This window comes from Daktulosphaira vitifoliae, unplaced genomic scaffold (genome assembly GCF_025091365.1).
Source record: "Daktulosphaira vitifoliae isolate Bord-2020 unplaced genomic scaffold, ASM2509136v1 Scaffold_1, whole genome shotgun sequence".
In the NCBI taxonomy this organism is placed as follows: domain Eukaryota; kingdom Metazoa; phylum Arthropoda; class Insecta; order Hemiptera; family Phylloxeridae; genus Daktulosphaira; species Daktulosphaira vitifoliae.
Window position 1 is genome coordinate 2347437 of NW_026099572.1, and position 17504 is coordinate 2364940.

At 25.4% G+C, this 17504-nt stretch overlaps 1 protein-coding gene and 1 long non-coding RNA gene across 4 annotated transcripts in view; both read left to right on the forward strand.

Annotated features, from left to right (window-relative positions):
* The first annotated feature begins 6894 nt into the window (after nucleotides 1-6894).
* On the forward strand, nucleotides 6895-8733 carry LOC126893822 (uncharacterized). Of its 3 annotated transcripts, none has more exons than XR_007701266.1 (4): nucleotides 6895-7092; nucleotides 7216-7503; nucleotides 8167-8461; nucleotides 8557-8733. It is a non-coding gene; the product is annotated as an uncharacterized LOC126893822 (long non-coding RNA). The 3 variants fall into 3 exon arrangements; XR_007701268.1 differs by having other exon boundaries at nucleotides 8225-8461; XR_007701267.1 differs by lacking the exon at nucleotides 7216-7503 and having other exon boundaries at nucleotides 6898-7092.
* Nucleotides 8734-17220: 8487 nt separating this feature from the next.
* The window catches only part of LOC126893783 (elongation of very long chain fatty acids protein AAEL008004-like), a 29245-nt gene continuing 28961 nt past the window's right edge, over nucleotides 17221-17504 (forward strand). Inside the window, exon 1 of the mRNA XM_050664281.1 lies at nucleotides 17221-17401. The gene's annotated coding sequence lies outside the window, so the exon portion shown is untranslated. The remainder of the gene's footprint in view (nucleotides 17402-17504) is intronic.

Sequence of the window (17504 nt, forward strand, 5' to 3'; positions counted from 1 at the left end):
AAAAAAAAAAAAAAAAAAAAATATTGTATTGCATATGTATGTAATATGTTAAATATAATTAATACAAAATATATACAAATTTATACTGAAATAGTTTTATAATTTTAAAATTAAAAAATACTTAAAGTTTATTTGAATAACAGAAAAAGTAAATAATTTATATTCATAATAATTATAATTTATGAGTTGATATATTGTTACAATAAATGCTTTAATAGCCAAATTTATTTTAAAACTTGATTATAAATTAAATATAACTTAATTTGTTATTTTTATTTTATGTAACAATATAAAAGTGAATTTATTCATATACAAAATACTTGTACACTTACACAATGTAATTATATAATATTATTATGGAAAATCCGGAGATTTAATTAATAGTATTTTGAAGGGCATTCAGTGTAGATCCATATTATTATTTGGCTAATTACGGGCGTTAATACGTTTGTAATTTTTTTAAATAAAAAAATATAGATTTAATACTTTAAGTATACAGAGTGATTTTTTTTATCATAATCCACTTAATTACTTACAGAATAAAAGTAATTTTATTTTATTTTTGTTATACATTATTATTAAATTATTAACTATGTAATATTTTATAACTTCATCCCTTGTAAGGATATTAACTTTGTTTATTCAAATGAGAACATTTTTAATTTAATAGAGTAAATGGCATTTGAATTTTTAATAAATCTTCATTTGTATATATTAGATATAAAATATTAAATTTACTATTTTTTGAATCAATATACTGTATAATACACGTAGGATTACAAATACAGGTAGCCTATAGGTTTTTATGACATTGCTGTCACAGTCACGGAAAATTTGTTGCCAATTAAAATTATCAATAGATATGGTTTCTGTATTGCAATTTAGTGTATTTATAAACTCACAACAATGTGGCTTACAACAATTAAATCGGTTTTTTCAAAAAGATCATATATCCATAAAATTTTATTTTTCAGGAAACGTGAAAAACTGTTTTTAAAGATCAAAATAAATATAGATGAAAATTGAATAAGGGTTGAATTATTGGATTCCTTTATAAAAAACCAGCTATGATGTAATATTGACTATTTATTCCTATTGGATTATTTTATGAGGGAATGAACGTGTTTGAGATATGGCTATTTCCAATGGATTGTAAATTTTCATTGATTATGATCTCGCGACTCTGATCAATAGTTTATTATATATCATATAATATTAAATAATTAGTCTTACAAAATATACTGTGCATTCTTTGTAATAATTTTATTTATGAGCATCAACATCACTTCTTTTTAGTTAATTGTTTCTTTTAATACCAATCGTAGACTCCGTTTCGTCTTCGAATTCACTCATATTGACTTACTATTATTTTATATTCTTGATAATAACAATAATTATTATTGTTATTATCAACAACAGATAGACAATAAACCAGATGAAAATAGAATCTTAACAAATAAAATTGCTGATCAAGTTATTTTTGGAGAAATGGCCTCTTCGAATGCACTTGTTATTTTTAGACTATAACGAGTTGTTGGAGATATGACGGTTTCGCAGGAAATATGTATTATTATTAGATAAACACATCTATTACATAAAAGTAGTTTTGAAAAAATGTAGAGAAATGGCCTTTTCGAAATGACCCATTCAATTGATAATAAATGCTATGTACCTGCGAATATTGACTTCATAAAAAACTAATTATCTACCTGTATTTGTAATCCTTTGTGTATTATACATGTATAATATTCCAAAATGTTGAAACTTTAACATTTTATATCTAATAAACAAAAACAGTTATATTGAAAATTCAAACGCCAATTACTATTAAATAAAATCTCAAATATATTATTAAATATAAAATATGTGTTCCCATTTGAAAACAAAGTTGACATTCTTACAAGTTCATAATGGATGAACTTAAAAAGTATTACATAGTTAATATTTCAAGAATAATGTTTAACTAATGTTAACAAAAAAAAAAATTAATCATTTTTATTCTGTAAGTAATTTAATGGGTTATGATACAAAAATCATTCTGTATGCTTATTGAATTTAAACAATTTTATTTTTACTAAATTACTACTACATAAAATAAAAATGTAATTAGTAAACAAAAAATGATTATTAATAATATATTCTGAAATATGTAAATGTTTGTATAAAATTAATGCATTACTTAAAAAATAATTTGAAATAATTAGTTAGTCCATTGGTTATTAAAATAAATAAGTACATATTTCTATATACTTTTTTATATTATGATTTTTATCTTATCTCGTTTTACACTAAGAAATCTTCTTGGATTAAAAAAAATTTAGTTTTGTTTGCTAACTTTTTATGGGCATATTTTAAAAATAAATTCACCAAAATAGATAAAAACTTTTTGATAATAATTTAAATGAATACATTTGTATTAAATCATGTTTAAAACATTTTTAAAAGAATGATATAAAACTGATGTTATACGGTTTAAGGTTTTAATTTAGACTTAAATAAATAGAATTAATTTCTTTTATTGCAATTGCTATAAAAAAACATTATAAATAAAAAGTGTTTAATATTTTAAATCTTATTCAAATTAGGATTGTGTCTAGGGGAAAATTTTAAATAAAAATAAAAATTGGAAAATTTTTTTCGATATTTGTGTTATTTTTATACATAAAAAATAACTTGCATTCTTTAACTTTTTTTTTATTACACATCTTATTGGTCATCAATTTAAATCCCTTTTAAATATTTTTATACTTCATTATTTCATAATTTTTATTTAAAATAATTAAAAAATTGTAAAATACATCAAAAATGTCTTAATTAAAATGGAGGTGACTCTCTTATTAAGGAAATATATATATATATTATAATACATTTTTGAGCATAATTTGAAATAAAATAAATTATGTCAATTTGACACAGGCCTGGGGCAAGATGAGAAATTTGACATATTTTTTATTATTAAATAATTTTTTAAGTAAGTGTTATTAATAAATGAGTTTTTAATCAATGATCGCAATATATCAAATAGTATTTTTAGCAAATTTTTAATACATTTAATAATTTAATAATATAGTATGTTATGTGTGTCCATAAAAATTCCTGGTATTTGCTGGACTGATTTTGTTGGTTTATGCATCGAAAGAACGCTATTTTAATCTAGTTGAATCTATCGATACCAAACACTGTAAAAAAAACAATGAGTTATAGAAATTAAAAAATATCTCAAAATTTCATTTCTGTCAAAAATGGCATTTTAAAAAAAAATTGTCTTCATTTAAATTAAAAAAAAAAAAAGTTCTAATTTATTTTTAATAGAGTATGTTAAAAAAACAAGCTTTTATTTTGGTCTACATTAAAAAAAAAGAAAACAACAAAAAACCTACATTAAGGAAGTTTTTGAATGTCAATGTTAAAGAAAAATTTTACATGAGTTATTTTTCTAGTTTTAATATGTAAATATAAATAATATTAGTTATATATATTATAACTAATATATTTGTTATTCTGGTGAATTTTTCTTTCACTTTTAATTTTAATGCGTACCTCGTAGGGTGTTAGTAAAATGTGTTTATTTTGTATTAGTCTGCACGAATACACTACACCTACTACACCAATATTGCGCAACAGTCATACCGCGAATTATATCTAGTTGAAACATTCAAGGCCATTTTTTGAAAAATATTCTAAAATATAGCAATAGTCAAATCGAGTGATATTTATATTTTTGTTTAAATTTCAATATGCTAGACGTTTAATAATATTGATAGATAATAATGTAAAATAAATATATATACAAAATGTTTAAAGTATATAAAACCATAATTTGAACAAAAATACAGTAAAAACCGCTATACAAGGCTACCATAATTTTATACCGTAAATTAATTTTTATTCGTTTTTCAAAGAGGATAAATATTTGAAATTCATAAAGGACAACATTCAATGTAAAAACTTGTATATTTTAATAATTTGGCTATACATATAAATAATATTACAGTATTTTCTTTTATATTTACATGTGTAAAGACATATTATATAAAATATAAAATGTATTTACATATGAAAAGTAAAATAAAATGTTATTATTATTTATTTATTTATTATAATCATTAAATGGTTGAAACCCTTAAACAAAAATAGAATAAATTTATATTATTTATGTACTAAATAAATTAAATTATTTAAAAAACATCCCTTGACATGAAAAAAGATAAAATAATTTACAGTACTATTTGCTAAAATAGAAACGTGAAATTATTTTACCCTCTTATATTTGATACCTGGTATACAATACAACCATTGAATGTAACTTGGGGCTATTTTCATAACCATTAAATAAATCATATAAAACACTAGTTGGCTTATATTATTTTTGAAATAAATAGATTTAATGTATTTATATTGAACATATTTTATTATGTTTATTAATACAGAATAAATGTGGACTAAATTAACGATAAAAAATCGAGCTTTTACCTATCAAGAGAAAAGTATAACAATTCAAAATTATTAATATTTTTAAATTCTTTTGTATTTATATTTAGAAAATTCAACATCTTAAATGTATTAAAAGGTGATATACAGGGTGTTCAGTAAGTCAGGAAACGGGTTTCTATTGTTCTCATTGTTTGTAACAATGAGAACAATAGAAACCCGTTTCCTGACTTACTGAACACCCTGTATATTACCTTTTAATACATTTAAGATGTTGAATTTTCTAAATATAAATACAAAAGAATTTAAAANTGTGCCGAGAAAAAGTTAAATTATTTTCGAAAATTATACTTAAATCTCTTATGTAATTAACTAGTTAAAAGTGAATTGCTAATTCTACAATTAAAATTTATTGATTATTTCTTACGGATAAACGTAATAACACGTAATTACACTTTAATATATTAAGAGGTAAAAAGGTTTTTATACTTCAATTATTAAGTTCGTCTAAGTTTAAATGTAGGCAAACACATTTACATTGGGTGTTAATAACCAAAAATATTTTGTCATCATTAGCAAACATAAATAAATGAATAGAGGTATTAAAAATGCTAGGAGAGTCATGTATAAAAAAATTGATAAGTAAAGAGCCGAAGTGAGAAACTTGAGGTACTACAGAGTGTACCTTAAAATCTATTGTAACCATATTAAATATTTATTCATTTTATCAACAAATTATATTGTATCATACGAGTCAAACTATTTCAAATATAGATCATTTACCCCATAATATTTCAGTTTAGCTAACAATAGACGCTGACTAAATTTGACAAAAAGTATTTGAAAATGAGTATAAATACAATCTACTTATTGTTCATTATTAAGAACAGAAATAATAACAGTTTGATATAAAATTAAACCTGTAAATATTGATTGATTTTATCTAAAACCATATTAGTTATTTAATATTAGTTGTAATATCATAAATGAAAGCATTTCGTAATAATAGCTTTAGGCATATCTGAAAATTTAGATATTGTACTTATAGTTACAAACATTAGATTTATCATCTGAATTATAAATTGGAGTAACAAATGATTTTTTTTCAAGTTTCTGGGAATAAACCTAGTTTTAAGGACTTATTAAAAATAAATGTAATATTAATATTTTTAAAGTCGCAGTAAAAAATAATAATAATAATAATAATTATACTATGTAATAACCAAAAGAAAGAATGTAAGACCGTAAAGGGGAGTGTGTAAATGGATAGTATAGCTGGAAGTGTAGAGTGTATAGTATACACTGTAACACTGTATACTATGTGTTGAGGGGAATATTAAAGTCTAATAGTTATTACTTAATAAATGTAGTTAGTGTATTAAAACTACTCTTACCTGATATTCACTGATGTTGATAGAATATTGATCGTAGATTTATGTTTATTAAGAATGTTGTTAATTATTATATTAGGTATGCCAATAAAAGAGAATCGTATTTGGTTAATGGAAGCATATTTATTATTGTAGAAAATGTTAATTATTTTAACAAATGTATATTATAAGTTTAGTGTCAAAAGTTAATTTTAAAAACAAACAGCAGAAAAGAATACGCACGAGTAAGTTTGGAATTATTTTAAATTGATTAACCTGACATTGTAGTGAGAAAAGTGGTCAAGAAAGATGAAAGATTGACTGACTGACTAAAGAAGTCTCCAGCCCTTATATAACGTACCACGAAAAGCATAAACAGGGATGAAACGTCTTGATTGTGTAATGGCTTTTCATAGACATATTGAGTCACCATTCCGTCCTACAAACAAAACAAGACAGTTACTTTTTATCACCTTCCCTTATTTAATGCTTTCTGTGGTGCCTCGAAGACGCTGGGACAGACAATGACTCATGGCTACTTTGTAGTTGCCAAAAGTCAATACCATATGTATAATCGTGTTAGCATACGATCTTTTCTGTGGTCTTAGAAATACAAGAGGTATTGATTTTATTAATATTCCAAAGAGAATATTACAACTACTACAGCAACTGATAACGTCAAGCGTAGATGTAGTTAATTCTTAAAATAAATTATCCAATATAGAAATACACCAATATTTGTTAAATAGGTTTTTTTATGTTTGTATATATATTTCTAATTATATTGGTTGAGTTCAATGCGTATTGCGACCGTGTTTAATATTTTTTGTTTTGGATAAGTTTGTGCGTGTTTTTTGTGTTAGCTGTATCATAAATGCTACATCGACGAACAGTTTGCCAAGTATCAAATTGTGTATACTCCACTCTTCACCTTTTCTAGTTCACCAATGCACTGAATGCCACTAAACATTATATATTACATTGCCCAGTGTGGGATAAATAATTTTATTATCTTGGTTTCTGTAATTTCCAACTGACCTTAACCCCTCTCAAAGGCTCGAACTTCTAAGCGCCTCTATCGGTGTGATCAGTTTGATACGACGGTTGTCAGAAATTAGTCATCGTCGAAATTGGTTGGCTAGTTTTTGTCCGTAGCGAGCATTTTTTGTTTTAATGTGCGCTGAAACATCGTGTTTTTTTTTGTGTTTCTCGCGGTATATTGAACATGTAATTTTATTTTAATTTTATGGCGTCGGCTGAACCGCCTCCACTCCTTAGCCCTTCGGAGCTGGTAACGTATATTTTTTTAGATTGTGTTTTGAGCCAGATTTTTTTTTTTTTTAGTGTGCCGTGCCATAAACACATGTAGCGTTTTTTTTTATTATTTTTTTGTACGTGTCCTAATTTTTTTTAGGTCCCTCGACATGGCAAGCATGTTACAAAACCACCTGTCATGTTAATGTGTTTTATAAAACTTTAAGAAACCCAAGTGTGAGGGACTCGTTAGAAGACTATCCCTCCCCCCTTTTACTCATTGTGTAATTCTCTGTTGGTTGTGAATATTCTACTGATAATGTGATATGTGATACGTTTTTTAAACCGTGGTGTCCCAATGCCTTTCAAGTAAGGGCCAAACTACAAAAAAATAGTTTATCAGTTTGGGGCATACGGTCGGCTGGAATAATGGTATACGATGTTTGATGTAAGTCGATCGTTCAGATGTAGTTCATCGCATTTCTTTCATAAATAGTTGTAGATGTAATTTTTTTTTTTGTCTTATTATTATTATTTTTAATCTCTGTTCCCTTTAATTTGCAGACGAGGTTTTTTGACCATTCGTTTTTTTGTCTTGTATTAACTTAAATTGTTTTTTTTCTTAATAAATGCTATTTAATTAAATTTAATAACAAATTTTTTTTTTTACATTTTCTGTTTTTAACAGATTCGTGTATTTCATTTTTTTTACACTTTAAAAATCATGAAAAATACATTTTTTGTTGTGGTCATAAAATTGAAATTGATCTATATGTACCCTTTCATATTTTACCGTATAGACGTTGCTGCTGGTCGTTCAAAACCATTATACTGAGTGTTTAGTAATTATGGAAACAGGTCAATTGTTATAAACAATGAGAACAATAAAAATCCGTTTTCTTACTGAACACATCTATATAAAATTGTAACTGAACCGTACGTAATGTTTCAGAATCAGGGGCTTATTCACATATTTTTCGCCTATAGGCATTTAAAAATTTGCCGCCCTTCATAACGTTATGACGGTGGGGGCTCATTTTTATATATTTTCGCCATTTAAAAATATTTTTCAAGCAAATCTATGTTTATTAATAAAATAAATTGTTTGTAGATATTAATATACATATCATAAATACACAATAAATGAAAACGATTATGATAATTATTAGGAAGTCAATATGTCTTAACAACAATAAAAAAATAACTCGTTTTTTATAAATTTGATGGCCTTCAATATTTGCCGCTGTAGGCAGATGCCTATATTGCCTGCAAATGAATACGCTGCTGTTCAGAATATTACTCGGATGACGCTGTTGGTCGTCTAAACACTGCTCGTGTGTGTATGCGTATCCGTTTATACTACTGGTATCTGAAGGAAACAACTTTAATATTCGTACACAAAAAATGTATTTATTATAACTATTTAAAAGTTTGCATTTTTAATAATCATAATGTAGAATTAAGAATATAAAATTAATTTTCGTCTTTTATTTAATTTTAGTAGAGTGTGCGATCATCCCATCGTCCAAACCACAAGCCGCCATTGGTATTTCATCAGGATCAACTCTGGAATAAATATCTGAACTACTTAAATATTCATTAATCTCGTTTTTACTAACATACCACACATGTAATTTAAAAATATTATTTGATTTAATAAAGGAAATTGGAATATTAAGGTTAGCAGGATCGACATAAACACTTGAAAAATAATTTCCAAAAAAATTAAAATTTTTCTTTGTTATTAGAAAATAAGACTTGATTGTAAATAATATTATCAAAGATATTTTTTTCAAAGTATTTATGTATGTTCCAAAAAACTTGACACTAATTTTAATATTATTTTAAATTTTGTATAAAAATCTTGAATGAATTGCAAAAGTTTTTTTATTTTTTTGAGAAAATGTAAATCTGTACAATTTAAAGCGCAATAAGTATATGTATTTATATAATACAAAAACATGATACATTTGAGAAAGAAGTTATCAATTAGTGACACTTAAATTTGATAACATAACATTTTGGCTATTCTACCAATAAGTTATGATACCACTATCTCTTTAGACGTCGTCTAGGATTTCCTGATAGAGTGTTATTATTCAGTTTATTGATAAGACTATTTGGATGGTTATGCAATTTATTAAGAAAAAGTTTATAAAATTGAACAGTCTCTTCTGTTATAATCTTCATAAGAAGATTTTTATGTAAATTATAGATCGATATTAGTTTTCAAAGAAGTATGTCGTTTATTTCTTAAGAACGAGCGTAGCAAGCTAAGACGTAAGTTTAAAAGAAGTAATTTTTTACGAATATGGTTGTTTCGTGTTAATCGTTTGTTAAGGGTTAAACCTAAATATTTCACTATATCGGAGGAAGGAATGGGAGTAATATTGAGAGATGGTTATTTTTATACTACGTATTTTTGGATAGTTTATTTAATTTCGTTAGGTCTGAAATACTTTTCTGTGAGAAAAAGTGGTATAGGAGCGTTTAAAAATGTATTCAAATTATTGATATGATCTGAATTAATAATATCAGCCTGAGGTTTAAATTAGACAGAGTTTGTCTGAACCAGCTATATGATTTTGATTTGTTGGTTCAACAGATCAACCAAATGAATTCAAATTAAAATTACTAGTTATAAGAAAAAACTATCGATTGTAGTAATTCAAAATATAATTTTTATAGAAAAGTTGGAGATGTCCAGAGGTTTTGTTATTATTGTCATATTAAAATGTAAAAGGTTTATGTGAAAGAGCTAAATATAGTAGAGCACGAGTGAATTACTTCGTATAATTTATTATTAATTATATTGTCGGGGTCATAGTTTGAGAGTTCAAAAATAATAATGTTATTTTAATAATTTAAGATATAACTTTATTCTGTTGATTTGTTAAATTGTAAGAATATGGTTTCATGTATGTCAAGTAACCCCCAGTAGCATGTGCGTTATACAGACTTGAAGGTGTTCTTCCACCAGTGACATCGGCAAAAGCATGATCGTCTCGCTTCAAAGATTGCTTTGTCTAGTGTAGTACCGGCAGCAACATAAATTTCTCACTCCTAGGAATTTTAAAACATGTGTACACTGTGTATTTTTAATTTACAATAAAATTAATTACTTAAATATTTATGTTAATGATTTAAACTACTCATAACCTTGATATGAATGTATTGAAGCTATCGTGGATTGTTGTATTGCTTGAAATACGACTACGAGCCTGAAACTATCGCTCTGAAGATGGACTCTGCAACACGTCCAAAACGTCAACTGATAACAGAAAACGTGGATAAATGCGTAAAAATTTCAAGCAATTTTTTTATAATAACTTTATTATTTAAAAACGATCAATACTTTTGAAGATATGAAAATTTATGACAGAATTTAATAAAATTGATTCACTTTTTCGTTGTCTTTATTTAAGCTATTAAAATAAATTACAAACAGGTAGAAACAATTTATAGTATAAACATCGATATAAGAATTGCAAGTTTCATAAAACATACAGTAATTGTTTTTTATTTGCTTTGCACTGTGTTAGCCTGACACTAAAATGCTAAGTGCCTAGCTAACTGTACAACTATGTTCTATATTATTCTTTGCCGTACTACATTACCGAGTAACTATTGCACATTAGTACAATAGTTACATTAAAACGAAAACATTATTATTGAATTATTAGTTATGTAATATTTTTTAAGTTAATCCATTATGAACTTTGTAATGATGTCAACTTTGTTTTTTTCAAATGGGAACACATATTTTATATTTAATAATATATTTGAGATTTTATTTAATAGTAATTGGCGTTTGAATTTTCAATATAACTGTTTTTGTTTATTAGATATAAAATGTTAAAGTTACAAAATTTTGGGATACTATACATGAATAATACACAAGAGATTACAAATACAGGTAGCTAATTGGTTTTTTATGGCGTCGATATTCGCAGGTACACAGCTTTTATTATCTGTTGTAGTAAGACACATTGTTGTGAGTTTATAAATACACTAACTGTCATTACATAAAGCATATTTATTGATAGACTTAATTGACAACAAATATTCCGTGATTGTGATAAAGACGTCATAAAAAACTATAAGATACCTGTATTTGTAATCTTTCGTGTGATATACAGTATATTGATTCAAAAAATAGTAAATTTAATATTTTATATCTAATATACAAATGAAGATTTATTAAAAATTCAAATGCCATTTACTCTATTAAATTAAAAACTCAAATATTTTATTAAATTAAAAATGTTCTCATTTGAATAAACAATGTTGAATCCTTACAAGGCATAAGGGATGAACTTAATAATAATAATTTAATAATAATGTATAACTAAAGATAACAATAATAAAATTTAATTTTTTTATTCTGTAAGTAGTTGAGTGGGTTGTGATAAGGAAAATCATTCTGTATATAAAGGGTGTTCAATAAGAAAAAAGGGAGGTTATCGTTTCCGCCAAACCTGAATAATGTCGCTTTTTCGATTTCGCCAAACTAATCTTCTACCTGTCTATCTACTGAAAAATTTGTGCACCATATTTATCCATAGTTTACCATGACGATCCAATATCGCTTTTAACATACGGCCAGGTTAGGTAGTTGCCAGTACCAAATTGTTTGGCTTTTATAGAATGTTACGTTCAGGCCTGTATTTAAGATTTTTGCGTGGGGTATTAATATTAATGAGCAAAATAAAGTAATTTTTTGTCCTATCACTATCAAATGAAATTCGCCCCCAAGAATTTTTGACCCCCTTAACCACCTCTAAATATGGTCTCGTCGTTTTGAATAATTACTTATTTTATCACATAGGCATAAATTTATAAAGAAAATATGACGTTTTACCTAAGGTAAATAAATTCTAATAGATAATTATCTTAAGTATGTATAATAAAAATATAGTTTATAAGAAAATAAAAAGTCATCAAAACATTGAAATAAAATTCAAACATTAACAATAAGCTTAAAAAACCCAGCACAGGGGGGTCGCGGCACAGTGGTGACGTGGCATAGTTGGATCAAGTATAATGATATCTGACAGTGATTAAAATCACTATCAAAAAAAAACGCTTCGATGCAAATCTTTAGATAGTGTTTAATTTTAATAAATTGGTGGATTATTCCAAAAGCTACATGATCTGCTAGTTCCTTATTAATAACCTGATTAAGATAAAGTATGTCGAATGAAAGATCTATATAAATACTACTTCTCATAAAAAAATTGTAATGATCCATACATTTTTCAAAAAGTTATAGCATAATAAAGATAAAAATGTAAAATACAAAATCGAAAATTTTCACACAAAAAGAGCATTCGGTAGCCATTTTCACCCTGAAGATAAAATAAAGTCCGAAAAAAAAAACACATCTTAGTAAAACCAATACCTTCTCAGCTTCGCATCGAAGCTAAAATATCTAATACCTGTAATAATGTAATAAAAAATAGATCTATAATCTATACATTTTTCGATAGTCGTTGAAAACTAATTTCACATTTTCAAATCGGCTAATTTCATTGTTATTAAATTTATCACTTGTTTTTTTTAGCTTCGATGTGAAGCTGAGAGGGTATTGGTTTTACTAAGATGTGTTTTTTTTTGTGTCTGTTACCACTTTTTCTCAGCTCTCACTGAACCGATTTCTTTCAATGATACGTCAAAAGATCACAAATAGTATCTAGTCGAAGACATTATCCTCAAAAATTGAAAAAAATTCCCTCGTTCCCCGTAAATGGGGGAAACCTCCGAAAAATTTACAAATTTAAAAATGGCTAATTTTCGAAATTTTTTCAATTTCTTTTACTAAAAACTGCCGTAACTTTTTTAAAAATAAACATATCAATANACCTGTCGTAACTTTTTTAAAAATAAACATATCAATATAATTCTTTTTTTTATAGATGCATTATGTCATTACCTATCATTTGGTATATTTTTTTTATAAATCTGACTTTTTACCTGCCCACAGGGGGGGATTTAAAATGACAACTTTTTTACAAAAAATTAATTTTTTCAACTTAACTTTTAAAAGTGTTCCGGAAAGTATGACACTTTTATATATATATTAAATTAAAGCTAATGTAATATACTTTATCATGAAAAAAAAAATTTGACCTCTGGACTTTTCTTCGTGTTGAAAATGGCTACCAAATGCTATTATTGTGTGAAAATTCTCAATTTTATTTTTTACATTTTAAACTTTATAATGCTATAACTTATTGAAAAGTGTATTGATCAATATAATTTTTTTATGGGAAATACTATTTTNATCAATATAATTTTTTTATGGAAAAAATTATTTTTTAATAATCCCTTTTTCATTCGACATACTTTATCTTAATCAGGTTATTAATAAGGAACTAGCAGATCATGTAGCTTTTGGAATAATCCACCAATTTTTTAAAATTAAACACTATCTAAAGATTTGCATCGAAGCGTTTTTTTTTGATAGTGATTTTAATCACTGTCAGATATCATTATACTTGATCCAATAATGCTACATCATCACTGAGCCGCGAACCCTGTGCTGGGTTTTTTTTTACTTAAATTTGCCATAACTTTTTTAAAAATAACCGAATGATTATATATATTTTTTTTTATAGATTCCTTAGGTATTTTCCTATAATTTTATATATTTTTGTGATCATTTTACCTTTTACTAGTACACAGGAAAGGTTTCAAAATGGTAACTTTTTTACAAAAAATTAACTTTTTCAACTTAATTTTTGAAAATGTTCCGTATGACTGACACTTCTACATATAACTTAAATTAAAGCTTATGTAAAATATTTTAATTTGAAAAAAAAAAATTTTGACCTCTGGACTTGTATTCATGGTGTAAATGACTACCATATTCAAAAATATGCTATTTTTGTGTTAATATTATGGGTTTTGTATTTTATTTTATTTAAAAATACATGACAAGGAGAGTACACTGATTTGGATAAATATTATATACATAAAATTGATATAGCATAGAAAGTTAAATTTATTTAAATTTGTTAGCTTCTTTTTAGTCGAGAAAAATAACTTTGAAATTTGAACTAGCTTAAATAGCCAATTTTTTCGTACGGTTGCCGAGTTGGTAAAACTTGTATTTGACACACTTGTGGTACAAGTTTCCAACCCGCCTATAGCAAGGAATTTTTTTGCATTTTTTTCTTGATGCTTTTTATGTTAGAATAAATTTTCAACTCTTTTGAATTTTATCTCATTTAGATTCAATAACTTTAATAAAGCTCAAGGATCCCATTACTGAAGTCGCCACTAGAGAGAAGAAATTTTTTATTCATATTAAAATTATTTTACTATATTTTAAGTTTTATCTTCGATGAAAAACTGAAAAAAATATTTTTTTGTGACTATCATTTATTTTCTCTGCTCTAACTTGACCTAAATTTTTCAACGATACGCCAAATGATTACAATTAGTTGAAGATACTGCCCTCAATAATTGAAAAAAATTCTAATTTTTCAATTAAATAGTTACTTATCTAATGTTCTCTATACAGACAATTAAAATCATTCATTTCTAATGTTTTCAAAGTATTAATTGACGAATCAAATTTGATATGATAGGTTTCAACTACTAAATTAAATCATTTTACTTTGTAATTTAATAAATGTTTTACTGTTTTGTGTATACTATTACTAGACTATAATATTCCAAATTTTTTGGTAACATGTTGCTATATAAATAATTTCTAAAAAAAATGATTGTTAGTTTCTCCTAAATTAATAATGGATTTTTACAATTATATTCAAAATTTATAGTACGCTATTGAGTAGATCTTTTTAACCACTTTTTTAGCTTCGATCGAAGCTGAGAAGGTATTAATTTTACGATGATGTGTTTTTTTTTATTGGTTATTTTAGTTAAAGTAAATAATTAAAATTAATTCAGTCCATATTTCATTTTTAGAATTTTTTTAAACACCAAAAGTTACTAGGAAATGATTACTATTATTTATATTTAGGTTATCTATTACAATATAAATGAAAAAAATATTGAGTTACTCTGATAAATATACTATAAATGATAATTATAAAATTTCCTGTCAGCATATTAATCTTAAAAATAGCATTGTTTTAATTCTCATAAAATTTTCTATTTAATGATGTAAATTTCAAACTTGCTAATTGAGCTAAAAGTTATGGTAACATATTCAACTTTTTTTACTATAAACTTTTACAAAACTTTATCGAATATTTTTCATCAATTTTAGAGAATCAAAAAAATAGGTTAAAATGAAGATTTTGACTGATTATTTTTAACATATTAAAAATCAAATCAGTAATAATTTGAAAACAAATTTTTTTTTCTTTTAATTATTATTTTATATGTAATTAGTAATAATATAAAATATTAGAAGTGTTATAAAAAGTCTAATTGCAGATTTGAAAACAACGCGAAAAGTTGATTTAGAAAAGTATATTTTTGTTTCTAATGAAAGTTCCTTGTAGTCCAGTGCATTTATTTATAGTAACAAACAGTTTTTATTGAAAAATATTGTATCAAGCCCTTATTTCTATACACGTAAAAGTAAAGCAAAATATAACTTCTTTATTATTTTTATAATTTCTCCTTATAAATTACAATATTAAACTATTAAATATCAATTTCATATTAAATTTAATAACTATAATTAGTATTTATTCATATATTATATTTTAAAATCAAAGGACTACTAATCAGGATGTAATTAAAGAAATAAGAGTTGATGTTGCTTTTGGAATAATTCACCATTTTTTTAAAATTAAAAACTATCTACAGATTTGCATCGAAGCGTTTTTTATGATAGTGGTTTTAATCACTGTCAGATATTATCTATACTAGTCCCATCTATGCCTCATCCATACTGTGTCTCGACCCTACTGTCCTACCGTTTTTTTTAATGTATTTTTTTTAATCTACGCGAAAAGTACATGATAAAGCTGGAGTGGTACTATACATTTAAAAGACACTGGTTAAAGTGCGGGTGGTTGAAGTGAAGAGAAGCGTCTGGCGTCTTATGCGATAAAAGGATTCCAATGAGGCTGAAAGGTAAATTTTACTAGACTAGTGAGGCCAGCTATGATGTATGGTTCAGAGTATTGTGCGGTTGATAAGAAAGTAGAGCAGTGAATGAGTATAGCAGAGATGAGAATGCTTAGATAGATAAGTGAAATGACTAGAGAAGATAGGAGGAACCAGCGTATAAGAGAGAGTATAGGTGTAGCGTCAATCGTGAAGAAAAATTGGAAGCTGTAAGAATAGTTAAAGATGGAGGAATACTAATGAATGTCATATGAGGACAGCTGATGTGGGAGATCGTGTCAAGTGGAAGTATAGGGTAAGGATGACCGACCCCAAGTAATTGAGATTAAGACGAGGAAGAAGAAGAAGAATAGTATAAGTTTTTAGTATAGTAATAATATTTTATTTAATCGTTTTGGATACTTATTTATCAAACTCAAACACATCAAATATATAATAAGAATTAATTACTTGTGGTTTCAATTAAAATTTAAAATATATTTAAAATATTAATTTAAAACTAAAAAATATTAAACATTTTTTACTCGAAAATATTATAAAAAATATGAGCATCTGCAAAAAATTTTTATGGGAGTAAAATATTTTTTTAAATATTTGATTATTTAGTTCGTTTAACAGACCTAGCGTAGAAAGGGGGGTGACTGGGATCCCAACCAGAATCACACTTTATCGAGGTGCCAACAAGAAGAAGCTTAGCCTTTTCAGTAAAAAATTAACTCCCCCCAAAAAAAACTAAAATGTTGTGTGTTTTATCATATAAATGTGTAGTCCATTTGGAGTATAGAGAAAATATAATTTGCATCCTCAAAAATTATATTTTAATAAGCGCTTATTGGCCTCAGAAATAAAAAATGTATAAATAAATTTTTTTTAGTAATTTTATATATAATTTATGAAATTAAGTAACTATATATTTCATAAATAAAAATCAAACCTAAGTTTTATTAGTTTATACAAATTTTGTTATACTCAACAATTATAAAAACTGATTAAGCGTAAAACTAAAGGGTAGAGGCAACTGCCCCCTAATTATTTCAGCGAACGCCCATTCTCAACAGTAATTCTCTAATAGTAACTTATGTATTTGTTGTTCACCTCGAACTTCAATAGCACTACTGTGGTATTACTTAATTTATATCCGCTCAAACACTATTATATTTATAGTTTACAAGAAGAAACGTTGTGTAAACTTTAGATTAGTTTATTTTTGTTCAAATTATTTTAATTTAAACAATTTTTCTATTTGTAATTTTTATTAGTGATAAACGAATACAAATTATTGGTCAGTTTTTTAAGTGAGTCTTTTAACTTTTCTAAAATAAAATAAAAAAAGGGATACGTTTTAGAACAAAATTAATCTATATAATATTTTCAATTAATATTTATCAAATTTATCTA